Here is a 17,706-nt window from a genome sequence, read left to right as displayed (position 1 = left end):
AAAACACGTGTACAAATCGAGGAATATTTGTAAATCACCCTCTCGTCCATGAGCCAAGCAGGTTTTCGGTACCACTTAAGGGGAATAAACAAGACTTTGAATCCAGCCTCAGTGTATCATGGCCTACACAAAAATGTATGATAGCCATCCCATGGTAGTAGCTGTAGCCAGGTTGGGGTCAGTGAAGAATTACACAGAGGTCAAACTTTAAAAATGCTCCAATCATGTTGAAAACTATATCACATTACTTGTCTGATCATATCGATTCCAAAAAGGTACAGTTTGGACTATCTGTGATGGAATGTTTTGGAGTTATGGGGTAAAAACAGCAAAAATGGTGACAAAGGTCAGTTTCAGTTTGTACAGGGGTCAAAAGTTAAAGTTGCTACAATTTCAGTACAAAATGATGCAAATTATTGCTTTAAATAAAAGGATTAATAAATGTAATAGTTTTGACTGTTGAATGTTTGGTCTCGAAGGTAAAGGATTCTATGACGTGACATATATTGCCCTGTGACATGACAACTACACATAACACATGGTGCAAACTATTCCTTATTAGAACCCAAACAATAATTTGCATAATTTTTTTACTGAATTTTAGCAACTTTTAACTTTTGAGCCCTATACAAACTGAAACTGACCTTTGTCACAGTGTTTGCTGTTTATACCCCATAATTCCAGACCATTCCATCACAGATAGTCCAAACTATACCTTTTTGGAATTATGATCAAACAAGTAATGTGATACAGTTTTCAGCATGATTGAAGCATTTTTAAAGTTTGACCTCTGTGTAATTCTTCATTGACCCCTACCTGTTTAGACCTACCACCCTGGGATGGCTATCATGCATTTCTGTGTAGGCCATGATACACTGAGGCTGGAAGTGTTGTTTATTCCCCTTAAATGGTACAGATTTGGTCAAAACTGATGAGTGGCTCATGGACTACTCTGTGCATTTGCAAGTATTAATGAGACAAATTTAACTTCATATTGGAGCAATTTCACCTGTTATCACTGAAGCACTTTGTAAACATCGACACGATGGAGTTTGATGTGGAAGAGATCAGAAATATACTGTTGGAATGTTTTGATTCCAGTTGGCGATTAAAAACTTAGGAGTTAACTTTGTGTTATAGTCAGAACAAGAAGCTGCACTGACAGAGATCTATCTGGGAAGAGACACATTCTGTGTGTTGTCCACAGGTAGACTAGTGGCACGCGTGAGAGTACGGAGAAACTATGCCACAATGCCAAAATGGCAGCGATGTCGCCCAACAACAGCACCACACTGAGCAGTGAGCAAAATACTGAGCTTGTCTCTGTTGTATTTCAACAGGAAATACAGTGATACAGTGAAATTTCAGTGATTTTGACTATAAAAATGATCAAAACTCATTTGTGCACCACATCAAAATTACATTTAAAACATCGTCATGTGAAGCTCCTTGAGGAAGATCTGTTGTGGTTAAGGGGGAGGAGTCATAGTCAGAGAAGCAGTGGGGGGTTGTTGTTGTGAGCAGGCTTTAGTGGGGGGGGGGGGGGGGGGGGGGGGGGGGGAGCTGCAGATTGAGCTCAAAGACAAAAGTGGCTTCAGCAGGGATGGTTGGAAGGGGGAGGGGCAGGTTTGGCCTCCCTTTTCTCCTCCTGCCTGGTGGCTCCATCCTCAGCATCCTTCTCTCTATATAACCTGGCTCCCTCATCTGCACGTCCAAACCATCTCAATCTCACCTCTCTGACTTTGTCTCCAAACTGTCCACCTGAGCCATCCCTCTGATATGTTCATTCCTAATCCTGTCCATTCTCGTCACTCCCAGATAGACTCTCAACATCTTCAGCTCCGCCTCCTGTCTTTTTGTTGGTGTCACCGTCTCTCAGCAACACAACATAGCTGGTCTCACTGCTGTCTTATAAAAACAACAGGACATAATAAAAGTATTAACACATTATTGAAACTGTATATTTTTAAATAACAAAGTCTAAAAGTAGACAAAGTTATCAGTAAAACTTGACCATCAGGGAAAATTGCTATTGTTTGACCCTATTTTTAAAATCCATTTTTTTTTTCCTGCAGGATTTTGTTTGTAGATCAAGTAGCATCAGTAGAAGAAAAGGATGTTGCCCCAAAGGATCCAACCGAGGGAACAACCAAGGACAAGACACTAGATCTAGTGTGAATGCTGTAGTTTTCTGAATTGATTTTAAATGAAGAAATGAGGTCGTCCAGGTTGGATTTCTGTACCACAGCGAATGTGAGATTTAGTTTAAGTTGGTCCAAGTAATTTAGATGTTCAAATGTGAATCTTTATATTCTGTTCCAATATTTCAGCATCTTCAATGGAATAATTTTGCTGACCTGTTACTGAACTCTCTGAAGAGGTGGCAGTGGGGTCAAAGGTCAAAACAGGAATGTTTGGTCATTTGCAGAAAAAGTTTATCTGGAGCAAAAAGAACTTGTGGTCTCAGTAATTTAAGCCCCAAATGTACTTTGCAGCCTCTCAGGAGGTCAAAGGTCTGCAGCTCCCCCCCCCACTATAGCCTGCTCACAACGACCCCCCACTGCTTCTCTGACTATGACTCCTCCCCCTTGACCACAACAGATCTTCCTCAAGGAGCTTCACATGAGGATGTTTTAAATGTAATTTCGATGTGGTGCACAAATGAGTTTTGATCATTTTTATAGTCAAAATCACTGAAATCCTGTATTTCCTGTTGAAATCCATCAGAGAGACAAGAGATGAGAGAGTGATGAGTCTCTCCTCAGATTGTGTAACCCCTCACAAAGTGGACTGAGCGTGTGCTTGTTGACATTTCTCTGTATGTTTCCAATATCATGTCTGAAGACACTTTTATTTGTCTAAATTTCCATAGTGTTCTGTAATGTATTTTACACATGTGTGTGTGTCATATTTGGGTGATTCTTAGACTACGGGCACTTTTGTCCCTTGATCATATTTTATGAAAAAAAGAAAAAAGGGGAAATTTCACAAATTAATAGTTATCTTTACAATGAAAGTGTGTTAAGAAATTTGTTCTAGTAGTCTATGATGACTTTTTCACCTTTTTTCAGCATCATTATATGCAAATATTGCCGTTTTGTGCTTGTCCCACACCCAGACTTATGATCTTCAATGATAAAAATGAATAGTAAACAAATGTTTTTTCTAATGTTTTAAAATATCTCTGAATAAAATATCAGTAAAATAATCAAAACATAATTGAGGTATTCAATGTCATACAACTGTTGTGATTTTTTAAACGAAATGTTGTCCCACACTATTGCCGTAATTTCCACCACAACAATAATGTCCCTTTAAAAAGTTTGTATGAAAGATTGTGTTGGGAAAGTGTCATGACACGGACCCACAACAGGGGGCGTAAATGAACGGACAATGATAGAGTCAAAAATGAACACTTTTACTGTTGTGAATGAGCACAACCACAATACAACAGATTAAGAATGTAAGACAATAGTCAATCACAAAGGTGACGTGTGGGCAGGCTCGAGGATAGAAGACGTCTGTCCTGAGAAGAACCGGAACCACACGATTTCCTCTGCCACTGAACCTGGAGAATACTGGAGCCGCCAAGTCCCGAGTCCCCAGGTGGCCACCGTCTCCGAGCGTCAGATCTGGTACTGCTGGTGAGGAGCAGAAACAATCAAAGGTGGGTGTGTGCACACCCAGTAATAACAAATGGTGGGAATTCCACCTCCACCTCTAATCCAGAAAACTGGCACGTGCAGTAGTAATGAGTACTTATCAACAGTTTGGTGTGGGGAGCGAAGACGTCAGCTCTCCACGTATCACAAACTCAGCCTCCAGTTGTGAGTGCTCACAGAACTGACTGCAAACAATACAGAAGCAAACACTGTCTGAACAGACAAAAACAACGGCTGAGAAAGTTACCTCTACTGGTAGATGATATCTCGGCAACGAGGTGGAGATGAAGTCCGGTTTTTATGGAGGAGAATGATGAAGTGTAGATGGGTGACAGCTGTCATGAGATGATGAGTAACAGCTGTCACCCCCGGCTGTGTCCGTGGCGGCAGCGCCCTCTCGAGCCTGAAGCCTGCACTCCAGGCAGGGCGCCATCTGGTGGTGGTGGGCCAGCAGTACCTCCTCTTCTGGGGGCCACACAACAGGACCCCCCCCTCAACGGGCGCCTCCTGGCACCCGACCAGACTTGTCCGGGTGGCGGCGGTAGAAATCGGCCAGGAGGGCCGGATCCAGGATGAAGCTCCTCTTCACCCAGGAGCGTTCTTCGGGTCCATACCCCTCCCAGTCCACCAGATACTGAAACCCCCGGCCCATCCGACGGACGTCCAGGAGCCGGCGCACGGTCCAAGCTGGCTCCCCGTCAACGATGCGGGCAGGAGGCGGCGCCGGACTGGGAGCACAGAGGGATGAGGTGTGGTGTGGTTTGATCCGGGAAACATGGAAGACGGGGTAGATCCGCAGTGAAGCTGGGAGTTGGAGCTTCACTGCGGCCGGGCTGAGGACCTTGAGGATCTTGAAGGGGCCAATGTACCTGTCCTTCAATTTCGGGGAGTCCACTTGTAAGGGAATGTCCTTCGTAGACAACCACACCTCCTGCCCGGGCTGGTATGCAGGGGCCGGGGTCCGCCGGCGGTCTGCATGGGCCTTAGCCCTCGTCCGGGCCTTCAACAAGGCAGAACAGGCGGTGCGCCACACCCGACGGCACCTCCGCAGGTGGGCCTGGACCGAGGGCACACCGATCTCTCCCTCCACCACGGGAAACAATGGGGGCTGGTACCCCAGACACACCTCAAATGGGGAGAGGCCGGTGGCAGAAGACACCTGGCTGTTATGGGCATACTCGATCCAGGCCAGATGGTTACTCCAGGCCATCGGATGCGCGGATGTCACACAGCGAAGGGTCTGTTCCAGCTCTTGGTTGGCCCGTTCTACCTGTCCGTTCGTCTGTGGGTGGTACCCGGACGAGAGGCTCACGGTGGCCCCCAGTTCTCTGCAGAAACTCTTCCAGACTTGAAAGGAAAACTGGGGACCATGATCCGAGACAATGTCAGTTGGTATCCCATGCAGACGGACGACGTGGTGGACCAGGAGGTCCGCAGCCTCCTGGGCAGTAGGGAGCTTCGGGAGGGCCACGAAGTGGGCCGCCATGGAGAATCGGTCCACTATCGTGAGGATGGTGATGTTGCCCTGGGACGGCGGGAGGCCCGTGACGAAATCCAGGCCGATATGGGACCAGGGGCGATGAGGCACTGGCAGCGGCTGGAGAAGCCCTTGGGTCTTCTTGTGCTCAGCTTTGCCCCTGGCACAGGTGGTGCAGGCCTGGATATACTCCCGGATGTCGGCCTCCATGGACACCCACCAGAAGCGCTGCCGGATAACTGCCACGGTCCTTCGCACCCCCGGATGACAGGAGAGCTTGGAACCGTGACAGAAATCCAGAACTGCAGCTCTAGCCTCTGGTGGGACGTAAAGTCTGTTCCTCGGACCAGTTCCAGGGTCCGGGCTCCGTTCCAGGGCCTCCCGGACGGTCTTCTCAACGTCCCAGGTGAGGGTTGCCACGATAGTGGACTCTGGAATGATGGACTCCGGTGGATCCGACAGCTCAGTTTTGACTTAATCTTCATGCACCCGGGACAAGGCATCCGATCTCTGGTTCTTGGTCCCGGGGCGGTAAGTGATTTGGAAGTCAAAACGACCGAAGAACAGTGACCAGCGGGCTTGCCTGGGGTTCAGCCGCTTGGCAGTCCTGATATACTCCAGGTTCCGATGGTCAGTGAAAACCGCAAATGGCACAGACGCTCCCTCCAACAGGTGTCTCCACTCCTCAAGAGCCTCTTTCACTGCAAGGAGTTCTCGATTGCCGACGTCATAGTTTTGTTCGGCCGGGATCAACCTGTGGGAAAAATAGGCACACGGGTGAAGAACCTTATCGGTCTCTCTGCTCTGGGAAAGCACGGCTCCTATCCCTGAGTCAGAGGCGTCCACTTCGACCACGAACTGGCGACTAGGGTCGGGCTGCACCAGAACTGGTGCAGTCGAGAACCGTCGTTTCAACTCCTTGAACGCGGCTTCACACCGATCCGACCAGGTGAAGGGGACTTTTGGAGAGGTCAGGGCTGTCAGGGGGCTAACTACCTGACTGTAGCCCTTAATGAACCTCCTGTAGAAATTTGCAAAGCCGAGGAACTGTTGCAGCTTCCTGTGGCTTGTTGGTTGGGGCCAATCTCTCACCGCCGTGACCTTGGCCGGATCAGGGGCGACGGAGTTGCAGGAGATGATAAACCCCAGGAAGGACAAAGAGGTGCGGTGGAACTCGCACTTCTCGCCCTTCACAAATGGCCGGTTCTCCAACAACCGCTGCAGGACCTGACGTACATGCTGGACATGAGTCTCAGGGTCCGGAGAAAAGATGAGTATATCGTCCAGATATACGAAGACGAATCGGTGCAGGAAGTCCCGTAAGACGTCATTTACCAAAGCTTGGAACGTTGCAGGGGCATTAGTGAGGCTGAACGGCATGACCAGGTACTCGAAGTGACCTAACGGGGTGTTAAATGCCGTCTTCCACTCGTCTCCTTTCCGGACCCAAACCAGGTGATACGCATTCCTAAGATCCAACTTTGTAAATATTTTGGCTCCATGCAGGGGGTGAACACGGAATCTAACAATGGCAACGGGTATCGGTTGCGAACCGTAATCTCATTCAGCCCCCTGTAATCAATGCATGGACAGAGTCCGCCATCTTTCTTGCCCACAAAAAAGAAACCTGCACCCATCGGGGAGGTGGAATTCTGGATCAGCCCAGCAGCTAATGAGTCCCGGATGTAGGTCTCCATTGATTCGCGCTTAGGTCGTGAGAGGTTGTACAGCCTGCTGGACGGAAACTCCACGCCTGGAATCAAATCAATGGCACAATCGTACGGACGGTGCGAGGGAAGGGTGAGTGCCAGATCCTTGCTGAAGACGTCAGCAAGATCGTGGTACTCAACCGGCACCGCTGTCAGATTGGGAGGGACTTTGACCTCCTCCTTAGCATGTAAACCGGGAGGAACCGAGGATCCTAAACACACCCGATGGCAGGTTTCACTCCACTGAACCACCACCCCAGACGGCCAGTCAATCCGGGGATTGTGCTTCAACATCCACGGGAAGCCCAAAATCACGCGGGAGGAAGAAGGAGTCACAAAAAACTCAATCACCTCACCATGATTTCCAGACACCACCAGAGTTACTGGTTGTGTCTTGTGCATGATTAAGGGGAGAAGGGTGCCATCTAGTGCCTGCACCTGCAATGGCGAAGGGAGCGCCACCAGAGGGAGCCCTACCTCCCTAGTCCATCTGCTGTCTAGCAGATTCTCTTCCGACCCCGTGTCCACCAGTGCTGGGGCTTGAAGGGTTAAATCCCCGCTCAGGATTGTAACTGAGAGTCGTGTGGCAATACGTGTGTGTCCCACGTGAATGTTATGACCCCCCCCCTTCGCCCAGTCTCTAAGGGCGAGTGTTGTCGTTTTGGCCGTTTGGGGCAGTTTTTCTGTATGTGCTCTTTTGAGCTGCAGAGAAAACACTCCCCACGGACCAGCCTCCTCATTCTGTCATCTGTTCTCATTTTGGCCCTGTGCGTTTCCCTAGCAACGTCAGCAGGGGGAGCTGTTGCCACACGGAGCGCTGCGGCTGTGGAGCGTGGGGAGGGCGGAACCCTTTTGGAACCAGAAGGGAGAGGGACGGCGCGTACCCGGCCACGTCCTTCGTCTCGCTCCCGACGGCGTTCCTCGAACCGATTGTCTAACTGTATAACGAGATTGATAAGCCCATCTAAATCTCGCGGTTCGTCCTTAGCCACCAGGTGCTCCTTCAGGACCGACGACAGTCCGTTTATGAAGGTGGCGCGGAGCGCAGCGTCATTCCAGCCGGACCTCGCAGCCGCGATGCGGATGTCGACTGCATAAGCGGCTGTGCTCCGGCGCCCCTGTCTCATTGACAGCAGCACAGTTGAAGCTGTTTCTCCTCTATTAGGGTGATCAAAAACCGTTCTGAACTCCCTCACAAACCCAGCATACGTGTGAAGGAGCCATGAATTTTGCTCCCAAAGCGCCGTAGCCCAGGCGCGTGCCTCACGCGTGCCTCATGAGCAAGTTAATGACATAAGCCACCTTACTGGCATCAGACGCGTACATTACGGGACGTTGTGCAAAGATGAGCGAACACTGCATAAGAAAGTCCGTGCACGTCTCCACACAACCCCCGTACGGCTCTGGGGGGGCTTATGTATGCTTCAGGGGATGGTGGGGGGGGGGTCGTTGAACGACCAGTGGAACGTCTGTATTCTGCACTGGGTCGGCAGGAGGAGGAGCTGCAGCAGCGCCCTGAGCGCGCGCTTCCACCTGTGCGGTGAGAGCCTCCATCCTGCGATTAAGGATGACGTTTTGCTCGGTCATCTGATCCATCTGAGCAGTAAAGGCGGTGAGGATTTGCTGCAACTCACCAAACACACCTCCTGCAGACGGCCGTGCACCCTGCTCTTCCACTGGCTGTTCAACGGCTGGGTGACGCCCCTCGGGATCCATGACGCTGGCCGAGATATCCTGTTGGGAAAGTGTTGTGACACAGACCCACAACAGGGGGGCGTAAATGAACGGACAATGATAGAGTCAAAAATGAACACTTTTACTGTTGTGAATAAGCACAACCACAATACAACAGATTAAGAATGTAAGACAATAGTCAATCACAAAGGTGACGTGTGGGCAGGCTCGAGGATAGAAGACGTCTGTCCTGAGAAGAACCGGAACCACACGATTTCCTCCGCCACTGAACCTGGAGAATACTGGAGCCGCCAAGTCCCGAGTCCCCAGGTGGCCACCGTCTCTGAGCGTCGGATCTGGTACTGCTGGCGAGGAGCAGAAACAATCAAAGGTGGGTGTGTGCACACCCAGTAATAACAAATGGTGGGAATTCCACCTCCACCTCTAATCCAGAAAACTGGCACATGCAGTAGTAATGAGTACTTATCAACAGTTTGGCGTGGGGAGCGAAGACGTCAGCTCTCCACGTATCACAATCTCAGCCTCCAGTTGCGAGCACTCACAGAACTGACTGCAAACAATACAGAAGCAAACACTGTCTGAAAAGACAAAAACAACTGCTGAGAAAGTTACCTCTACTGGTAGATGATATCTCGGCAACGAGGTGGAGATGAAGTCCAGTTTTTATGGAGGAGAATGATGAAGTGTAGATGGGTGATAGCTGTCATGAGATGATGAGTAACAGCTGTCACCCCCGGCTGTGTCCGTGGCGGCAGCGCCCTCTCGAGCCTGAAGCCTGCACTCCAGGCAGGGCGCCATCTGGTGGTGGTGGGCCAGCAGTACCTCCTCTTCTGGCGGCCCTCACAGCAGATTGTTTGGGTAGTTTCTATGGAGATGAACAGTAACATCAGAGCACATGTATATAGCGCCAAATCACAACAAACAGTTGCCCCAAGGCGCTTTATATTGTAAGGCAATGGTGTGGTGGAAATTACATTTACAAGGCCAATAGTGCACGTAGTTAAAGAATCACCCATTTATGTCTTGCTGATCTGATATAAATCCACAAGGAAAAAGATTTGAGGCAGCCTGGATTTTCTTTCAAAAAAGACCTGAAAGTTCAGCTCCATTTTGTCAGAAGGTCCATCTGAGATGAAGCCTGGGTTTCATTTGGTGAAAGAAAATCCTCTTCTGTATCACTTCATCATGAAGCTGTATAACTGGTGATACAAAATGCAAAACATGCACTGTGCACAATTTCTCCAATCACAGCCACAGAAGCCTGTACAGTAACTTCTTCTGGGTTGTCTTGGTGGCTTTCCTCACTCTTCTGCTTCTTGCACAGTCAGTTTTTCAGAACTGTCTGCTTCGTACAGATTTACCATCGAGTACCATACTGTTTGTATTTCTTAATAATTGATGTAAATATAGTCAAAACATATTCAGTGACTTGGAAATGTTCATGTGTCCATCCCCCTGATTTGTCTGAAAATAAAAAACTGGCAATAAAACCAGTAATTTACAGCTATTATACCAAAGTTTTTGATCATCTTGGTTTTTATATTTTTAATTAATTTATATCAACTTGTAGATATTTGATTTCAGTTTTAGTTTAAGGAAAATAATTTTAGAAATTTTAATTTCTTGTATTTTTTGTATTAGAAATGGCATAAACAAATTAAAATATGTGAAATACCAAGTGTTCCAGTACTTTTGGAGGGCAGCTCTTCTGTGACGTTCATGTCATCATCAGAGACTCAAAAAAAAAATCAGTAACTGATTGATGTCAGAAGAATCTGTGCTTTAAATTCACCTCCGTCCCTCAGTTGTATTTTTAATATCAGATGTTGTGTCTTCAGTCCTCTGTGCCACAGTGTTATGAGACAAACAAACATCAGAAATTTGTTGCTTCTTCTCAGGACAAATGTTCTCCACCAATGGTGTGGCACAGTGTTTGTTAAGCTCCGCCTCTGTTAATGGTTTGTCATGTTTAGTGATGAAGTTGGTCACTTCCCAGCCTGATTTGGTGTTTTCATCATATGTCCACTCGAGGTAAGCGGATTTTCAGTGTAGTGCAGAAAGGAAGTAGTTTTCACACAAGTTGAGGCAACGTAACAGTACTTAACATGACTGGATGCCACACCCACAAAATATAACGCTACCCGACGCCAATTTCTGATTCCTGCTGTGCTCCATTGTTGTTGAGCTATAAATCACACAGCCTGGCTGCAGCTCCTCTGCACTCTCACCTCCTCATGAGTTCTCTCATGATTGTGTTAAATCAATTTCTGCTCACAGACAGATCGTCAGGTAGAGGACATGTCCACATCCAGTGTCCTCACAGAGGACATCTCCACATCCACTCATGGGATAAATGTAAATAAAATCTCATAACTGTTGATTTACAGTGCTTTGAAAAAGTGTTTGCCCCCTTGACCTTTTACATGAAAATTCAGTAAGGTTTGTCTTCTATACTATATTCCAATTCTAAGGTGGAACTATACTAGTATACAAAGGTATATCTAAATATATAAAAAAGAAGAGTAGAACAGAGTAGAGTCACTTAGGTGCCTGGTCTTGAGAACCAGGGATGGTAGGTTGTAAAGCTTTTTTTATCCCATGGGAACTCTCCCTACCCACCCAAGCAGCTCAAGAAAATGGGTATATATAATAATATATCATAAGACATAATATATATAACTGATATAGAAATAATAAAGGTAATAAACAACATATATAATAAATATGGTACATAATATATAGGAGTTAGCTTCTAAAACCTAAATATTAATACAGACTGTAGTATACGTATTTTAGTATGTAGACTAGTAGTAAAATTAAATCATAACTTGTTGGCTAAGATATAAATCTGGTATATTATTATAGAAACAGAAGCTATGATGTTTTGCCATTCGATAAAAGTGTATCACCAGTAATACAGCTTCATGATGACGTGGTATAGAGACGGTTTCTATAAAAAAAGAAGAAAAAGAAACACTTGAAAGTTCAGCTACAATTTGCCAGAAGGCACATTTGTGATTTAAGCATAGATCTGATGTTTTGTTGAAAGAAAATTATTCTCTGTGCAACTCAAGGCAGGAGTGGTGATACAAAATGCAAAACTTGTACTATGCACAATTTCTTCAATCACAGCCAGAGAAATCTATAACTTCTTCAGGGTTGTCCTCGTGTCTTGGTGGCTTTCCTCACTCTCCACCTTCTTATATAGTCCCTCAGTTTTTGAGAACTATCTACTCCACACAGATTTACCATAGAGTGCCACACTGTTTGTATTTCTTCATAAGTCATGTAAATAATGTCCAAGACATAGTCAGTGTCTTGGGAATGTTCATGTATCCATCCCCTGACTTGTCCGAAGAAAACTGTATATAAAAGTGATGGTTTACATGTGCTATACTAAAGGGGGCACTTACTTATTCACGCCATCATTTCGGCTTTCAGTTTTTATTTATTTTAATTCATAATGTAGATATTACTTTTCACTGTGAGTTTAAAGGGCATGATTTTAGACAGCGGAACCCTCTGTCAGCGAGGTCTTCAACTCCCACCTCCGGGAGAGCTTCTCCCAGATCCCGGGGGAGGTTGGAGACATGGAGTATGAGTGGACCATGTTCTCCACTTCCATTGTCAATGCAGCTGCTCGTAGCTGTGGTCGCAAGGTCTCTAGTGCCTGTTGCGGCAGCAATCCCCGAACCCGGTGGTGGACACCGGAAGTAAGGGATGCCGTCAAACTGAAGAAGGAGTCCTACTTATCTTTGTTGGTAGGTGGGACCCCAGAGGCAGCTGACAGATACCGGCAGGCCAAGCGTGCCGCAGCCCGTGCAGTCGCTGAGGCAAAAACTCAGATCTGGGAGGAGTTCGGGGAGGCTATGGAGGAGGACTATCGGTCGGCCTCGAAGAGATTCTGGCAAACCGTCCGATGCCTCAGGAGGCGGAAGCAGCTCTCCACCAGCACTGTTTACGGTGCGGGTCGGGAGCTGTTGACCCTGACTGGGGATGTTGTCGGGTGGTGGAAGGAGTACTTTGAGGATCTCCTCAATCCCATCGTCACGTCTTCCGAAGAGGAAGCAGAGACTGGGAACTCAGAGGCGGACTCATCCATTACCCAGGTCGAAGTCACCGAGGTGGTTAGAAAGCTCCTCGGTGGCAAGGCTCCTGGGGTGGATGAAATCCGTCCTGAGTACCTTAAGTCTCTGGATGTTGTGGGGCTGTCTTGGCTGACACGCCTCTGCAACATCGTGTGGCGATCGGGGACAGTGCCTCTGGATTGGCAGACCGGGGTGGTGGTCCCTCTGTTTAAGAAGGGGGACCGGAGGGTGTGTTCCAACTATAGGGGGATCACACTCCTCAGCCTCCCCGGTAAGGTCTATTCCAGAGTACTGGAGAGGAGAATTCGACCGGTGGTCGAACCTCGGTTTCAGGAGGAGCAGCGTGGTTTTCGTCCTGGTCGTGGCACACTGGACCAGCTCTACACACTCCATCGGGTGCTCGAGGGTTCATGGGAGTTCACCCAACCAGTCCACGTGTTTTGTGGATCTGGAGAAGGCATTCGACCGTGTCCCTCGAGGCACCCTGTGATTCTGTGAACCACAGAATCTCGTCTCTGCTGTTTGCGGACGATGTGGTTCTGTTGGCTTCGTCAAATCAGGACCTTCAGTGTGCACTGGGGCGGTTTGCAGCCGAGTGTGAAGCGTCCGGGATGAAAATCAGCACCTCCAAATCCGAGGCCATGGTCCTCGACCGGAAAAAGGTGCTTTGCCCTCTTCAGGTCAGTGGCGTGTCCTTGCCTCAACAAGTGGAGGAGTTTAAGTATCTTGGGGTCTTGTTCATGAGTGAGGGACAGATGGAGCGTGAGATCGATAGACGGATCGGTGCAGCATCTGCAGTGATGCGGTCGCTGTATCGGACCGTCGTGGTGAAGAGAGAGCTGAGTAGGGGGGCAAAGCTCTCAATTTACTGATCGATCTATGTTCCAATCCTCACCTATGGTCATGAGATTTGGCTCATGACAGAAAGAACGAGATCGCAAGTACAAGCGGCCGAGATGAGTTTCCTCCGCAGGGTGGCTGGGCGCTCCCTTAGAGATAGGGTGAGGAGCTCGGCCACTCGGGAGGAGCTTGGAGTCGAGCCGCTGCTCCTCCACGTCGAAAGGAGTCAGTTGAGGTGGCTCGGGCATCTTTTCCGGATGCCCCCTGGACGCCTCGCTGGAGAGGTGTTCCGGGCACGTCCCATTGGGAGGAGGCCCCGGGGAAGACCCAGGACACGCTGGAGGGACTACATCTCTCTGCTGGCTTGGGAACGCCTTGGGGTTCCCCCCGGAGGAGCTGGGGGAGGTGTGTGTGGATCGGGAGGTCTGGGCGACTTTGCTTGAGCTGCTGCCCCCGCGACCCGACTCCGGATAAAGTGGAAGAAAATGGATGGATGGATGGATTTTAGACATTTTAAAATATAAAGCCTGAATTTTTTGTTTTGTTTTTTGATGTCCTAAAAAAACATGTAAAAGGTCAAGGGGCAAACACTTTTTCACAGCACTGTATAGCTTGTAGTGCAACTAAACTCGCATCACACATCAATGAACGCCCTCTGATTGTACGATAACACATAGGTGTGAAAATAAACTTTTGTATATTTTTGTATAATTTAATTTTTTAAAATTCCAATAAATTTGAATAAAAACTCAATAACCTTTGAATTTATCGTTTGTAGTGTCACCAAACTCACATCACGCATCAATGAACTCCCTCTGGCTGTACTACAACACTTAGATTGGAAAGATGTACGATGATATAATTTTGAAGATTTTTTTTTTTACAGTAATAAATTTGAATAAAATCTCAGTAACATTTTATTTGAAGCTTGTAGTGCAACAAACTCACATCACACATCATTGAGCTCCCTCTGGTTGTACGACTGCACTCAGTTTGGAAAAATGTCTTTTTGCATATTTTTAAATAATTTTTCATTTTTTTAATATTCAATAGTGTCATCGTTATAAGGTGACTTTGAGATGGAGAAACTTTCAAAGGAAAGTAATAAGTACAGTGGGATGGACTGTCTCATTCAGCCATACCTTATTATGAAATATATGGATATGATCCAAATATTGACTGGTGGTTGGCTCTCACTGCGGTATTGTATCACTTCCTGTTCCGGAGCACAGCGGTGTTTTTCTGTATCTGTTAGTTGTTTAATCTGCGCAGTTAGATTGATCTAGTTATCTAGATTACGATTTGTTTCCCAGTGTAATCTTTACGTGCCTTAACTAAAGCACTCCTTCTGCTGAATCACCTCTAAATTATTTACACATTATTCACTTTGCGTGTTTTTAGGAATCCGCTAGCTTAGCGTAGCTACTAGCTCTTAGCCAATTTAGCATGGCGGCTTCTCCTGTCTCTCCCGCACTTTTCTGCTCTGGGTGTGAAATGTTTAGTTATTCCTCGGCCTCCTTTAGCAGTAATGGTTCTTGTAATAAGTGTAGCTTATTCGTAGCTTTGGAGGCCAGGCTGGGCGAATTGGAGACTCGGCTCCGCACCGTGGAAAATTCTACAGCTAGCCAGGCCCCTGTAGTCGGTGCGGACCAAGGTAGCTTAGCCGCCGTTAGTTTCCCTCTGGCAGATCCCGAGCAGCCGGGAAAGGAGGCCGACTGGGTGACTGTGAGGAGGAAGCGTAGCCCTAAACAGAAGCCCCGTGTACACCGCCAACCAGTTCACATCTCTAACCGTTTTTCCCCACTCGACGACACACCCGCCGAGGATCAAACTCTGGTTATTGGCGACTCTGTTTTGCGAAATGTGAAGTTAGCGACACCAGCAACCATAGTCAATTGTCTTCCGGGGGCCAGAGCAGGCGACATTGAAGGAAATTTGAAACTGCTGGCTAAGGCTAAGCGTAAATTTGGTAAGATTGTAATTCACGTCGGCAGTAATGACACCCGGTTACGCCAATCGGAGGTCACTAAAATTAACATTAAATCGGTGTGTAACTTTGCAAAAACAATGTCAGACTCTGTAGTTTTCTCTGGGCCCCTCCCCAATCAGACCGGGAGTGACATGTTTAGCCGCATGTTCTCCTTGAATTGCTGGCTGTCTGAGTGGTGTCCAAAAAATGAGGTGGGCTTCATAGATAATTGGCAAAGCTTCTGGGGAAAACCTGGTCTTGTTAGGAGAGACGGCATCCATCCCACTTTGGATGGAGCAGCTCTCATTTCTAGAAATCTGGCCAATTTTCTTAAATCCTCCAAACCGTGACTGTCCAGGGTTGGGACCAGGAAGCAGAGTTGTAGTCTTACACACCTCTCTGCAGCTTCTCTCCCCCTGCCATCCCCTCATTACCCCATCCCCGTAGAGACGGTGCCTGCTCCCAGACCACCAACAACCAGCAAAAATCTATTTAAGCATAAAAATTGAAAAAGAAAAAATAATATAGCACCTTCAACTGCACCACAGACTAAAACAGTTAAATGTGGGCTATTAAACATTAGGTCTCTCTCTTCTAAGTCCCTGTTGGTAAATGATATAATAATTGATCAACATATTGATTTATTCTGCCTTACAGAAACCTGGTTACAGCAGGATGAATATGTTAGTTTAAATGAGTCAACACCCCCGAGTCACACTAACTGTCAGAATGCTCGTAGCACAGGCCGGGGCGGAGGATTAGCAGCAATCTTCCATTCCAGCTTATTAATTAATCAAAAACCCAGACAGAGCTTTAATTCATTTGAAAGCTTGACTCTTAGTCTTGTCCATCCAAATTGGAAGTCCCAAAAACCAGTTTTATTTGTTATTATCTATCGTCCACCTGGTCATTATTGTGTGAGTTTCTCTGTGAATTTTCAGACCTTTTGTCTGACTTAGTGCTTAGCTCAGATAAGATAATTATAGTGGGCGATTTTAACATCCACACAGATGCTGAGAATGACAGCTTCAACACTGCATTTAATCTATTATTAGACTCTATTGGCTTTGCTCAAAAAGTAAATGAGTCCACCCACCACTTTAATCATATCTTAGATCTTGTTCTGACTTATGGTATGGAAATAGAAGACTTAACAGTATTCCCTGAAAACTCCCTTCTGTCTGATCATTTCTTAATAACATTTACATTTACTCTGATGGACTACCCAGCAGTGGGGAATAAGTTTCATTACACTAGAAGTCTTTAAGAAAGTGCTGTAACTAGGTTTAAGGATATGATTCCTTCCTTATGTTCTCTAATGCCATATACCAACACAGTGCAGAGTAGCTACCTAAACTCTGTAAGTGAGATAGAGTATCTCGTCAATAGTTTTACATCCTCATTGAAGACAACTTTGGATGCTGTAGCTCCTCTAAAAAAGAGAGCTTTAAATCAGAAGTGCCTGACTCCGTGGTATAAGTCACAAACTCGTAGCTTAAAGCAGATAACCCGTAAGTTGGAGAGGAAATGGCGTCTCACTAATTTAGAAGATCTTCACTTAGCCTGGAAAAAGAGTCTGTTGCTCTATAAAAAAAGCCCTCCGTAAAGCTAGGACATCTTTCTACTCATCACTAATTGAAGAAAATAAGAACAACCCCAGGTTTCTTTTCAGCACTGTAGCCAGGCTGACAAAGAGTCAGAGCTCTATTGAGCTGAGTATTCCATTAACTTTAACTAGTAATGACTTCATGACTTTCTTTGCTAACAAAATTTTAACTATTAGAGAAAAAATTACTCATAACCATCCCAAAGACGTATCGTTATCTTTGGCTGCTTTCAGTGATGCCGGTATTTGGTTAGACTCTTTCTCTCAGATTGTTCTGTCTGAGTTATTTTCATTAGTTACTTCATCCAAACCATCAACATGTTTATTAGACCCCATTCCTACCAGGCTGCTCAAGGAAGCCCTACCATTATTTAATACTTCAATCTTAAATATGATCAATCTATCTTTGTTAGTTGGCTATGTACCACAGGCTTTTAAGGTGGCAGTAATTAAACCATTACTTAAAAAGCCATCACTTGACCCAGCTATCTTAGCTAATTATAGGCCAATCTCCAACCTTCCTTTTCTCTCAAAAATTCTTGAAAGGGTAGTTGTAAAACAGCTAACTGATCATCTGCAGAGGAATGGTCTATTTGAAGAGTTTCAGTCAGGTTTTAGAATTCATCATAGTACAGAAACAGCATTAGTGAAGGTTACAAA

General features: G+C 46.5%; 1 protein-coding gene and 1 long non-coding RNA gene across 2 annotated transcripts in view; one reads left to right on the top strand and one right to left on the bottom strand.

Annotated features, from left to right (window-relative positions):
• Positions 1-17,706, bottom strand: part of LOC117504818 — a 3,434,143-nt gene that overhangs the window by 2,424,468 nt on the left and 991,969 nt on the right. The window lies entirely within an intron of this gene.
• Positions 1-17,706, top strand: part of LOC117504873 — a 241,270-nt gene that overhangs the window by 179,662 nt on the left and 43,902 nt on the right. The window lies entirely within an intron of this gene.

This window comes from Thalassophryne amazonica, chromosome 23 (assembly GCF_902500255.1).
Source record: "Thalassophryne amazonica chromosome 23, fThaAma1.1, whole genome shotgun sequence".
Lineage (NCBI taxonomy): Eukaryota > Metazoa > Chordata > Actinopteri > Batrachoidiformes > Batrachoididae > Thalassophryne > Thalassophryne amazonica.
The sequence above is the reverse complement of the archived record's forward strand: the minus strand, read 5'-3'. Positions and strand labels throughout refer to the sequence as shown.